This window comes from Microcebus murinus, chromosome 11 (genome assembly GCF_040939455.1).
Source record: "Microcebus murinus isolate Inina chromosome 11, M.murinus_Inina_mat1.0, whole genome shotgun sequence".
In the NCBI taxonomy this organism is placed as follows: domain Eukaryota; kingdom Metazoa; phylum Chordata; class Mammalia; order Primates; family Cheirogaleidae; genus Microcebus; species Microcebus murinus.
In genome coordinates, this window is record NC_134114.1 from 58,060,119 (window position 1) to 58,073,261 (window position 13,143).

A 13,143-nucleotide genomic window follows, 5' to 3' on the forward strand; every position below is an offset into this window, starting at 1 on the left:
ATATAGGCCCTTGTGATATTTCTTGTGTGTTTGTTTCTATCAACCTTACTGAGTTATTTATTTATTTACTTATTTATTTGTTTATACTTATTTTGTTAAACTTATTTTATTGTTTTTGAGACAGAGTCTCACTCTGTTGCCTGGGCTGGAGTGCCATGGTGTCAGCCTAGCTCACAGCAACCTCAAACTCCTGGGTTCAAGGGATCCTCCTGCCTCAGCTTCCTGAGTAACTGGGACTATAGATGCGTGCCACCACGCCCAGCTAGCTTTTCTATTTTTTTTAGTTGCCCAACTAATTTCTTTCTATTTTTAGCAGAGACGGGGGTCTCACTCATGCTGAGGCTGGTCTCGAGCTCCTGAGCTCAAGCAATCCTCCCACCTCAGCCTCCCTGAGTGCTAGGATTACAGGTGTGAGCCACCACGCCCGGCCAACCTTACTAATTTATAATGTGCGTAAAATAAGACACACCGATTTAAAATGTATGCTATTGGGTAATCAGCACCACCATGACTAAGATATAGAACATTTTCATCCCCAGAGAAAGTTCTCTCAAGTCTCTTTCCCATGAACCTTTCCCACTCTGCATCCCAAGTAATTACTAATCTGATTTCTATCAATATAGATTAGGTGTGCCAGTTCTAGAACTTCATATAAATGGAATCACATTATATGTACTCTTTTCTGACTTTTTTTTCACTCAGCTTAATGTTTTTAAGTTTACCCATGCTATTGTCTGTATCTGTCATTCTTTTTTATTGCTGAATAGAATTTCCCTGTGTGAGTGGATTCTAATTTATATATTTCCCTGTTGATGGACATTTGAGTTCTTTCCAGTTTGGGTTATTCTGAATTAAGCCGCTGTGAACATTTAGGTACAAGTCTTTGTATGGACGCATGCTTTTGTTTCTCTTGGGTATATACTTAGGAATGCAACTGCAGGATCACATGGCAAGAAATTGCTAAGCTGTTTTTTTAAAATGGTATACCATTTTACACTTTCACCAGCCATGCATGAAAATTCTAGTTACTTTACATCCTTGCCAATTCTCGGTGGTGTTATTTTCCTACTTTTAGCCAATCTAGTAGGTGTGTGGAGATATCTATCTCATTTTGGACTTAATTTTCATTTCTCTAATGACTAATGATGCTGGATTTTTTTTTTTTTTTTTTTTTTTTAGACAGGCTCTCTCCTCGTTCACCATCCAGGCTAGAGTGCAGTGGCATCATCACAGTTCAGTGCAACCTCAAATTCCTGGGCTCAAGCGATCCTCCTACCTCGGCTTCCCAAATAGCTGGGACTACAGGTGCACACCACCATGCCCAGCTAATTTTTCTTTCTTTTTTTTTTTTTGTAGAAAGGTCTCACTATGTTGCCAAGGCTGGTCTTGAACTCCTGGATTAAAGTCATCCTCCTGCCTCAGCCTCCCAAAGTGCTAGGATTACCTGAGCTACCATGCCCAACCCTGAATATTTTTTAAAATAGAACTTTATTTACTTTTTTTTGGTTTTGTTTGTTTGTTTGTTTGTTTTGAGACAGAATCTCACTATGTTGTCCAGGCTGGTCTTGAACTCCTGGGCTAAAGTGATCCTCCTCCTTCAGCTTCCTCAGTAGCTGGAACTACAAGCATGTGCCACTGCAGCCAACATGCTGAACATTTTTTATGTGCTTCTTAGCCTTTCATTTATCTCTTTTGTGAAGTGATATTTCAAGTCTTTTGCCCATTTAAAAAATTGAATTGTTTATTTTTTATTGTCTAGTAAGAGCTGTTTGCATTTTAAGTTGATAGAGTTTTAAAAGTGTATTCAAAATGTTAGACTTATATTTTTCTTTATCCATTTACACAAGGCAGATTCTAAAGTTTTAAAATGAGATTCATATTCATTCTGTTCTGTGCATAGTGCATGGGAAAACATCTCTAAAATTATCATAACATTGAAAATATTACTCAAGATGTTTATCCTTTCCATATGCAATTCCCAGACTAAAATCTGTTTTCATTTGAGGTTGTAAAATCATCAGAGCAAACAACCTAATATTTTAAGTTTCATTGATATTTCCTTGTGAAGGAAAAAAATTCTTATTATTCCACAACTAAACATGAAGGGTGCTATTAAAAAACCACATCTTTTTCTACTAATCTCTGGCTAAAACCAAACATAACCATATTATTCCATTTAAAAACTATTCTGTTTAAAATCTATAAATTTTATGTCTATACAACTTTTCAGTTTTATACTTTATAAGATGAATGTTTCAATACACAAAGATAAATTATTGCTATTATTCTATTATTGCTATTATTATTCAATTAAATTTCTAATAAAATAGGCAACCTCTGTTACATATCGGCCGACATCTGGAAGTGCCTAAAAATTCAGAGCCTCCAGATTTGGCAATGTCTTTAAATGCTTATTTGTGTAATAAAATTGTGTTTCTACAACAACTAAATTCATATTTTTATAAAAAAATGATTTTTTTAAAGAGGCAAAGCAAGGGTCTTGCTTTGTCGCCCAGGTTGGAGTGCATTGGTATGATCACAGTTTACTGTAGCTTCAAACTCCTGGGCACAAGTGATCCTTTTGCCTCAGTCCCAAGTACTTGGAACTACAGGCATGTGCCACCAATGCCCAGTGAATTTTTCTTATTTTTTGTAGAGACAGGGTCTCACTATGTCGTTCAGGCTGCTCTTGAACTCTTAGCTTCAAGTAATTTTCCCACCTCAGCTTCCCAATGTGCTAGGATTACAGGAGTGGGCCACCAGGCTTGGCCTTTAGGCTTGAGTTTATAAAGGCTCTGATCCCACTCATGAGGACTCTGACCTCATGACCTAATCACCTTCCAAAGGCCCCACATCAAAATACTCTTACACGCGGGCTGGGGTGGGGTTTAGGTTTCAACATGTGAACATGGGCGGGGGGCACACTCAGACCACTGCACGCTTTTTTGGAACATGGCTGGCTGCTCATAAACTTGCCATCAAATATTTACAGTTTGTGGTTAAAGTTTATGTGAGCTAACTTGGAAGAAAGGACTATTTGAGTTGGCGTAGGATTATCATTTTATTTCTATGCAGGGATTAAAAGCTGAAATCTGAATGTACCTTTTTGTGCTTGTTTTGTCAAAGCCAAAGTGAACTACTTATTAGAAACTGGGAGCTATGTTTCACATATGACTATGTCAATGCCCTTCAGCCAAAGCCACTAAAAATACATTCATAGTTGAACAAGTTTCGTTTGTTACTCATTGAGAACAGATATCACAGAGGACTGTGGGATGTTGCAGTTAAGGGGTGTTAGAAAAAAACTTTCTAGGCCAGGTGTGGTGGCTCACACCTGTAATCCTAGCACTTTGGGAGGCTGAGGCGGGTGGATTGTTTTAGCAGTTAGAGACCAGCCTGAGCAAGAATGAGACCTCCATCTGTACTGAAAAAATTAGAAAGAAATTAGCTAGACAACTAAAAATATATATAGACAAAATTAGCCAGGCATGGTGGTACATGCCTGTAGTCTCAGCTACTTGGGAGGCTGAGGCAGAAGGATCGCTTGAGCCCAGGAGTTAGAGGTTGCTCTGAGCAAGGCTGATGCCCAGGTACTCTAGCCCGGGCAACAGAGTGAGACTCTGTCTCAAAAAAAAAAATAAAAGAAAAAAGAAAAAAACTTTCTAGGATTTGGGTTTGTGTTAGGTGATTTTGAGCAGTTTAAGGAAGCTGGAATTTGCTCTACGTTGGAGACTTTCAGGAAGTAGGGTGAATTCTATGATTAGATATCTTTCCACATCTTATCTCAGGGAAGGGAAGACCAGACCCACGCTAAAGCTATAACTGGTAAAGAAGTGACAACATTTGTATTAGCCAAGAGAGGGAGATGTTTGGTATTTTTCTTGGGCGATGTTCGTGTTTTGTCTGTGTTCAGACATGACCATGGAAAGGTCTTATTTTTGTCTTTATACATCACAGTCACAGAGTGACTTTACATGACGTTGATGTTCTGTGAAATTGTTTGTGTTCAACAGGAAAACACCGAACTGTGAGTGTCAGGCCAGCTCCTCATGTCAACGGCTGCTTTTCTCTTCCTGAACCACTAGGTCATTAATTGGCTACAGTAGTAGTCATTGATTTTAAAGATTGCTTCCAATAGTCTACATGTTTTATGAAATTCAAATATAATACCTACTCAAAATAGGAAACAGACATCATTGCATTTCTAAAGGTCTACTAAACTATTGTAATTTTTTTGGTTATCCTCAGAATTAAATCCTTATCATGAAGTTCTTTGGCACTAAATTTAAGAATCAAGGAGTATGCATTTTACATTCTCTAATGTTTTCTTCCTCATTTTACAAAATGTTGATCTGCATAAGATGGCAATCTAGTGGAATATCAATATGTCTGAGTGTCTTGTCCTTAGTTTTATAGATTCAGAAATTCAGTAAATTAGACTAACCAGATGAGATTGGGCTCCAGGGTACATAAACATACTAGCCAAAATTGCAGGAGACTATATCTACAAGAACGCTAATATATTAATTCATAATAAGAAGTATAACCATCAATGGTAATAATAGTTAACTCTTACTGAGTGCTTACTATGGCAAGCATGTGACATGAATTAGTCCATAAAACCTTCACAACAGGCCGGGCGCGGTGGCTCACGCCTGTAATCCTAGCTCTCTGGGAGGCCGAGGCGGGCGGATTGCTCGAGGTCGGGAGTTCGAAACCAGCCTGAGCAAGAGCGAGACCCCGTCTCTACTATAAATAGAAAGAAACTAATTGGCCAACTAATATATATAGAAAAAATTAGCCGGGCATGGTGGCTCATGCCTGTAGTCCCAGCTACTTGGGAGGCTGAGACAGAAGGATCGCTTGAGCCCAGGAGTTTGAGGTTGTTGTGAGCTAGGCTGACGCCACGGCACTCACTCTAGCCTGGGCAACAAAGCGAGACTCTGTCTCAAAACAAAAAACAAAAAAAAAACAAAAAAAAACCTTCACAACAGACTTATACAGTAGTCACTGCGTCATTTGGAAAACACTGAACTAGCCAACGTTTTTCTGTACCTTCACTTCCTCCAGAAGTTTCTCAACTTCCCTAACTTCTCTCTCTCTCTCTCTCTTTTTCTCTTATTCCCAAGAGTTGTTGCATCTATTGCTGTTGCTTTCTATGCTCTTGAATGCACATTTCCCCACCGGTATATTTTCTTATCATTTAGACCAACATAATGTGGTAGTGTTAATGAGGGGTTCTTTTCCACTTCCCTTTCTTGGAAAAAATTTAAAAGATGTCCAGAATGTTATATTATTTTTTATTTATATAATCATGAATTCTATATTTATTACAGATTAGATATTAAATGTGTTGATGTTTTATGTTAGTGTGACTTGAAACTAGGCTCACAAATATAATAATCCTATGGTAATCCCTTTTTTATTAAAAAATAACATGCACTAGCTTAATCCGTTTTATCTATTTGCTCAGTCATGCATCTCTAATGCCTCAAGATCAGGTTTAATGACTTGATCCAGAAGATTCCTGTATGTTATGGCCTAGCATTTGGGGTGAAGGAGTGGAGGATAGGAAAGAGTGTTTTTTTCCAATACATGGTTATGGTAAAAAAAAAATCGGAAAGCATAAAATAAAGTACAAAGAATAAATAATAAAAATAAGCCATAATCCTCCTATCTAGAGACAATCAGTTACTGATAACAGTCTAGGTTGTGTCCTTCTAGGTGTTTCTTTATATATTTGGCATTATAACGTATGCACAATTAGGTTTTCTGTTTTTTTCACACATAGCATCATATTATACACATTTTCTCTATCCTTAAAAATCTAAGTGCACAATTCAATTTAATTATGCATATATTATAATATATGAATAAAATGTTTTCAAATATTAAAATATTTAGTGGTGTAAGGATATATATCCTCGAATTTTTAATACCATTCTCATCTAGAAGATTTCTCAGTATGAAAATACTACTGTTTATTTAGTCATTGTCTTAAGTTATTTCTGCTGTTTTTCTATTTAAATACTATTTAATATATGTTTCTAGATAAGTATAATAGAAATGAAATTTCTGGTTCATAAGATAAGAACATTATTTAGTCATAATAGACATTTTTTAATGCTTGAATAAAAAGTCTATTGTATGTTTTTAATGTTATGCTTCAAATGCTTTGTTGAAATATCTTTGTATATTTTTGTGTTTATTTTATGTTATTTCCTTAAAATTCTAAAAGGAGAACTCATTCACAGGGTACAAACATTTTTCAGATCTCCTGAAGCATAGCATCAAATTGTTTTCCAGAAGGATGATTTCAGTTTAGAACCCTGTAAAATTGTATGAGATACCCATTTTATCATCCAATCCAACATTAGATGTTATCATTTAAAATATTGTTTTGAATTTGTTAGGGAAAAATGATGTGTTATTTTAATTCACATTTCTATGATAACTAGTAACATTGAACATTTTATATGCTTACTAGTGATTTGAACTTCCCATTTTGTAAATTATCTTTTCATGTCTTTTGTCCATGTCGTAGTAGAGCCTTAGAATTTACCTTCTCAATTTGCAGAGCCAGATTCATGGGCCTGCATCTTTGAAGGGCCTTACATTTGGTTTAATGCTCTACTATTGCTATCTTGAAATTGCTAACAATTTTGGACAAAAGTCTCCACATTTCATTTTGCACTGGGATCCACAAATTATGGAGCTACATAAATTACATAGCCAGTCCTATCACTTTATATATATTAGTTTTATATATAGGAAGGATATCAATCTTTGGTTATATTACAATAAACAATTTTTTCTTCAGCTTTTATTTTCTTTAAACAAACATACATACTCATTGTAAGGTTTTTTTTTTGAGACAAAGTCTCACTTTGTTGCCCAGGCTAGAGTGAGTGCCGTGGCGTCAGCCTAGCTCACAGCAACCTCAAACTCCTGGGCTCAAGCAATCCTGCTGCCTCAGCCTCCCGAGTAGTTGGGACTACAGGCATGTGCCACCATGCTCGGCTAATTTTTTTTCTATATATATTAGTTGGCCAATTAATTTCTATTTATAATAGAGACAGGGTCTTGCTCTTGCTCAGGCTGGTTTTGAACTCCTGACCTTGAGCAATCCGCCCGCCTCGGCCTCCCAGAGCTCATTGTAAGTTTTAAATATTATGATAAATATAGCATAAAAAGTAAAAGTGGCTAATATTGTCTCATGTCTGACAATAGCACTGTTAAATTTTGTGTTTATTATGTATATTTCTCCAATTTTTAAACTACTTACTGCAATCATAGCAACAACTCTTAATAGTTGTGAGCAATTTGAGTGCAAGATAACCATTAGCCGCCGAAGAGTTGCCTGCCTGAAAATCAATCATCTGATTCTCTACCACCTTCCAAAGAAAAACTCCTTTGTGTTATTTTCCATCAAAACAGGAACCTTCCTCCTTTGGTGCATATAATACACTTTAATTTACTATACTTTGTGTACAAATTGTATTTATTTATTTTCAAACACTTTATTACTTATGTCATCTTGTTTTTATTGTTCTACTGATAGATTTTTCTATTGGCGAGAATTGTTTGGGTGTGTTAGTATGGAATACACTGTATCATTATTTTTCTCCATTAAAATTAATGGAAATACTTTTTCATTTAATGGCAGGATCTTCAGGAACAAATTAAAGTTGTTAGTTGAGGTCTAGGTATTATTTTAGTTGTATATTTTGTAAAAATGAACAATCCATTTTGTACCCTGCCCTTATCATGAGCAATATATTTTGGACACCTTCCTATAGCTGTGTATATAACTCTATGAATAAACATTTTAAGACATATTTTTGTATGTAGTCTTGTTAATGCAACTAAGAAGGTTTAAATATTTTTTTTCTTATAAAATCTCCTTTGTAGTGTTAATTAATATTTTGTTGTGCATGTCTGTCTTCTAGGGACTTTTCAATTTAATATGATCCCTGGCTTCTGGGCCCAGAAGCTTATCACATGCATGCTTTCTGTGCTCTGACAGTCCATGCAACATTTGCCTGAATGGCTTTAACCAGTCCAACTTTAGGAGGGTGAGAAAGAGCCTGGGAATTCCCAGTGACCTGTGACTTACAGGCTATGCAAATGTTGATAGTATATGATTTGCTGCCAAGCCAATGTAGAATTTTTCCTCAAAGAACATGATATTTTTATATTTATGGGGGGAAAACTAAAGTATGCTGACTCTTTCTGATTGCTAATTAATGTTTTACTTCAAATCATAAAGCTTGGTGCCCAAATCAATCTCAAGATTCCTTTCTTTAGGTAAGTGAAAGAAGTTAGAATTCATATTTGAAGCTATGTGCTTCCTCTTTCACTATTCTGACTGTGCAGTCCATTTCTATTCTTAGAAATTTAACAGGCAAGGCTTAGTGAGTTAAACCCACGTCATAAAGCTGCTTTGCTTCATTGCCCGGGAATTCTGGTTCCTTTTATTTCCCTGCCCCTTCTGCTTGCCTTAAGAATAATACCTACTTCTAAAATCCCTAGTACCACAAATATGTAGTCTGGGATAATCTTAAACTTTTACTTTCCTACTTTTTTTTTTTAAGACAGAGTTTTCTTCCATTGCCTGGACTAGAGTACAGTACAGTAGCCTCATCATAGCTTACTGCAACCTCCAACTCCCGGGCTCAAGCAATTCTCCTGCCTCAGCCTCCCAAGTGGCTGGGACTACAGGACCATGCTGCCATGCCTAGCTAGTTTTTCTATTTTTTTAGAGACGGAGTCTTGCTATGATGCTCAGGCTGGTCTTGAACTCCTCAGCTCAATCGATCCTCCCACCTTGGCTTCCCAAAGTGCTGAGATTATAGGCGTGAACCACTCTGCTTGTCCATAGAATTTTTTTTTTTTTTTTTTTTGAGACAGAGTCTCACTGTCTCACTGATGCCTGGGCTAGAGTGCCATGGTGTCAGCCTAGCTCACAGCAACCTCAAACTCCTAGGCTCAAGCAATCCTCCTGTCTCAGCCTCCGGAGTAGCTGGGACTACAGGCATGTGCCACTGGGCCCAGCTAATTTTTTCTATTTCTAGTTGTTTGGCTAATTTCTTTCTATTTATAGTAGGGACAAGGTCTTGCTGTTGCTCAGGCTGGTCTCGAACTCCTGAGCTCAAGCAATCCTCCTGGCTTGGCCTTCCAGAGTTGCTAGAATTACAGCCGTGAGCTACCGTGCCCGGCCAATAGACTTTAAAAAGGATATTGTAAGAGTGAGGAACGAGTATATAATGTTATATTTTCTTGATCCAATTTTGCAAGTTTATAACTGAACAATTTAAATTTTAGTCTGATATTAAATCAAAGACATCGACAAATGTCTTTATTGAGGCTTCAATAGATGTTTCATATATTTTATCTTTAAAGTGATAGAAAAATTAGCAAGTTTTAGCAAGTATAATTTTTTGTTCCAAATCATTTCTTTCTGGTAGTTAAATTTTTTTCCTCAGCTAGTCACAAGTATTGGATTAACTTACCAATAGTTATTTTCCGTGAGTCTGTATTTTCTCCCGATAGTAAATAAATGTTTTGCAGGCAGAAATAGAATTTTAACAGAATAGATTTAAAAACAGAGGAATCTTATATCTCATATATGATAAAATTCGATGTTAACATTCTACATTTTTTATTTGTAGCTCTATAATATATATTCAACTGTACCTTTGTCCTATATGATCTAACTGCAAGCTTTATTAAATTCTTATTTTTATCTTATCAGCTTATATTTTCCTGTTAGTATTCATTTCATGCTTTTTTTCTTAATGAGAAATTCCACCTATAGAATAAACTGCACTTTCTTTTCTTTCTTTTCTCTCTTTTTTCTTTCTTTTTTTTCTCTATCCAAAACACAATTCTACAATTTGTCTATAAGAAACACTTTACACACACTCTTAGCCTTGAGACAGTTTGTTTTTCCCCCCAGACAAAATCTTATGATGAACTGTTTTATAGTGTGAGTTTAATTTATAATGTTACATAATAGCATTTATTTTTAGCAAATCAATTATCAAGAAGAAAGAGGCTGTTTTAGTCAGGGGGTAAAGAATTATCCAATTTAATTTTCTCAATGCAGAGCTACTCTATGGAGTCGCTATTACACTTACTCTCATTTTTTTTAACTTACAACATAATGGGTTTATACTTAATATAGTACTTCTCACCATGGGGATGTTTACTCAATTAATATAAAGTTTTTTTTTACATTATATCTCTTCTCCATTTCAATGTCAATGCAAAGTTTTTTTTTACATTAACCCTTTTCTCATTTCAATATTAGATACACTGAATACATTTAATGTTTTTCCCCCAGAGATAAGTGTTCCAATTCGGCTGATTATTTGATATCTAAATACAATGTTAACTTGGGAGATAAAATAAAAATCTAATAAAAATATGGAGAGCCGTGCGCAGTGGCTCACGCCTGTAATCCTAGCACTCTGGGAGGCCGAGGCGGGTGGATTGCTCGAGGTCAGGAGTTCGAAACCAGCCTGAGCAAGAGCAAGACCCCGTCTCTACTATAAATAGAAAGAAATTAATTGGCCAACTAATATATATATATATATATAATTAGCCGGGCATGGTGGTGCATGCCTGTAGTCCCAGCTACTCAGGAGGCTGAGGCAGAAGGATTACTTGAGCCCAGGAGTTTGAGGTTGCTGTGAGCTAGGCTGACACCACGGCACTCAGTATAGCCTGGGCAACAAGCGAGACTCTGTCTCCCAAAAAAAAAAAAGAAAAAAATATGGAGAAAATACTCCTCAACAATTCAGGAGGCAGTGATTATAACTGAACAGTGGCAATTTCCCAAGATTTTGGGCAAGAGCTTCCTTCTTCCTACTTCATGTGCTTTGAAAATTCTAAAACTATAAAATATTATTTATATTAAATTCAGGCATCTTACTTCTTGGCCCCCTTTCTAACCAGCAAATGCAAATTATAGGCTGCATTTTCAATGCATTACTTGCAATGAAAACATATTTTCCCATTAATATATCAATTTGTTCCCATTTTAAGCGAAACAACTAAGAACATGAAACTCTCCCATTTACTGTTTCTTGCAAACTTTCAGACAGCAAAGCTCAGGTTTACCCTCAATAGCACAAAGGCTTTCAGGGTGAAGTTTGATTCAGGAGGTCCTTCAAAGTTACTTTTTCACATAGGTACTACAGTAATAGGGTATTGGGCAGGTGGGAGGGGGGAGGGGGGCAGGTATATACATACATAATGAGTGAGATGTGCACCATCTGGGGGATGGTCATGATGGAGACTCAGACTTTTGGGGGGAGGGGGGAAATGGGCATTTATTGAAACCTTAAAATCTGTACCCCCATAATATGCCGAAATAAAAAAATAATAATAAAAAAGTTACTTTTTCTTCCCGTCCATATACCCCCAAGCAAGCACAGATGCCTGTAATGCTGAGAACCACACCTAAAAAGAGAGTGACTGCACCTCTGACTTCTACTGCTTCAACAAGAGGCAGCACGAAAAGCAGTGAAATGAGGACTAAGAGCAATTGTGTTGACACTGAGGTCATGATGTTGGGATCTCAAGGGCTGAAGATTCCAAAGAAATGGTGTATATATAATTCTATCTGACTTGGAATTTTCCCTCCCTGGAGCTTGGGGTTGCTAAGGCTAAGAGGTTCCACGTGACACAGTCTTTCAGGAAGCAGTCATTACAGGAATCCCTTTTTTTTTCCTTCTTTTTTTTTTTTTTTTTTTTGAGACAGGATCTCTCTATGTCTCCCAGGCTGGAGTGCAGTGGCTATTCACAGGCACGATCATAGCACACAACAGCCTTGAACTCCTGGGCTGAAGCAATCCTCTTGCCTCAGCCTTCCCAGTAGCTGGGACTACAGGCACCAACCATCGCACCTGGTAGCCCCATTTTATAGGTGAAAATACTGAGTCTTGGAGAGGTTAATTTCTCAAGGTCACACAACCAGCAAGTAAGTGGCAGAGCCAAAATTCGACCCAAACTGTCTGATACTGATACCTATGGTCATGTATTTTTGGTAGAAAATTAATGCTTTAAATTTACATAGTACTTTGAATTGACAGCCTCCAGTTAATAAATGATGGTAACAACCACTGTTTTGATGACCCAGGGCCAATCTTGATTGGTGAATGCAACACTTTCCACAAGTATGCATCATAGAATTGCTTAGGCACTTCTATTTTAAACTGTACATTTAAGTAGTGAGCTAGTGATTACTGTTCTCTTTTCTGTTTCTATTTTTACATTTTTTAAAGCCTCTGGTACTAAACAACTTGAGAAGTTTAAGGATTTATACTAATTTTTACTCAAAATAATGGTTCTTACAGTAGAGCTAAATTTTTAAAAATATGGATATTTATGTATGCTTTTCTAGCTTGGACTAGTAAATATCAATAATTATTAAATAAAATTAAAGCTGAAATAAAGAGAATAGACAAAATATTGCATCATTTCTGGTACTAATTTTTTTCTCAAACAAAGTAAGTAAGTATGATGGTGTGTATTTAGTATAGGGGTGTATTTAAACATTCAAATTAAAAAAATTAGTGCCCTATTCTTTCTAAGAATTGTTAGAAATATGAAAAGTTATATTTTGTGTTCTAATGATGGAAGTAAAACTATTTTTATTGAATCATTTTCTGTTTACAGAATATACAGGGAATACACTATATTGGCAAATCAGTGGGAAAATAGGCTCTCTCAGAAATTATTGGCAGTAGTGCAAATCAATGTAACCCTTATGGAGGGCAAAACTTTCAATTCATATTACCTTCTGATCTAGTAATTCCACTTCTGAGAATCCATTCTATAGATATATCTATACACATAAGAAATGAAACAATATGAAGTTGTTTATTGTAAAATTCTTTTAGGAGAACAATACTGGGAAAAATACAACTATTCAACAGCAGGAAATTGGTTAAATAAATTATGGGTTATAAATCCATAGAACGGAGTACTATACAACTGTAAAAAAGGGTAAAGAAGTAAAACAGTACGGAGGTTTCTCAAAAAACTAAAACTAGGACTACCATATGATCTAGCAATCCCAATTCTGGTTATATATCCAAAGGAATTGAAATCATTATCTGGAAAAAATATCTGTAC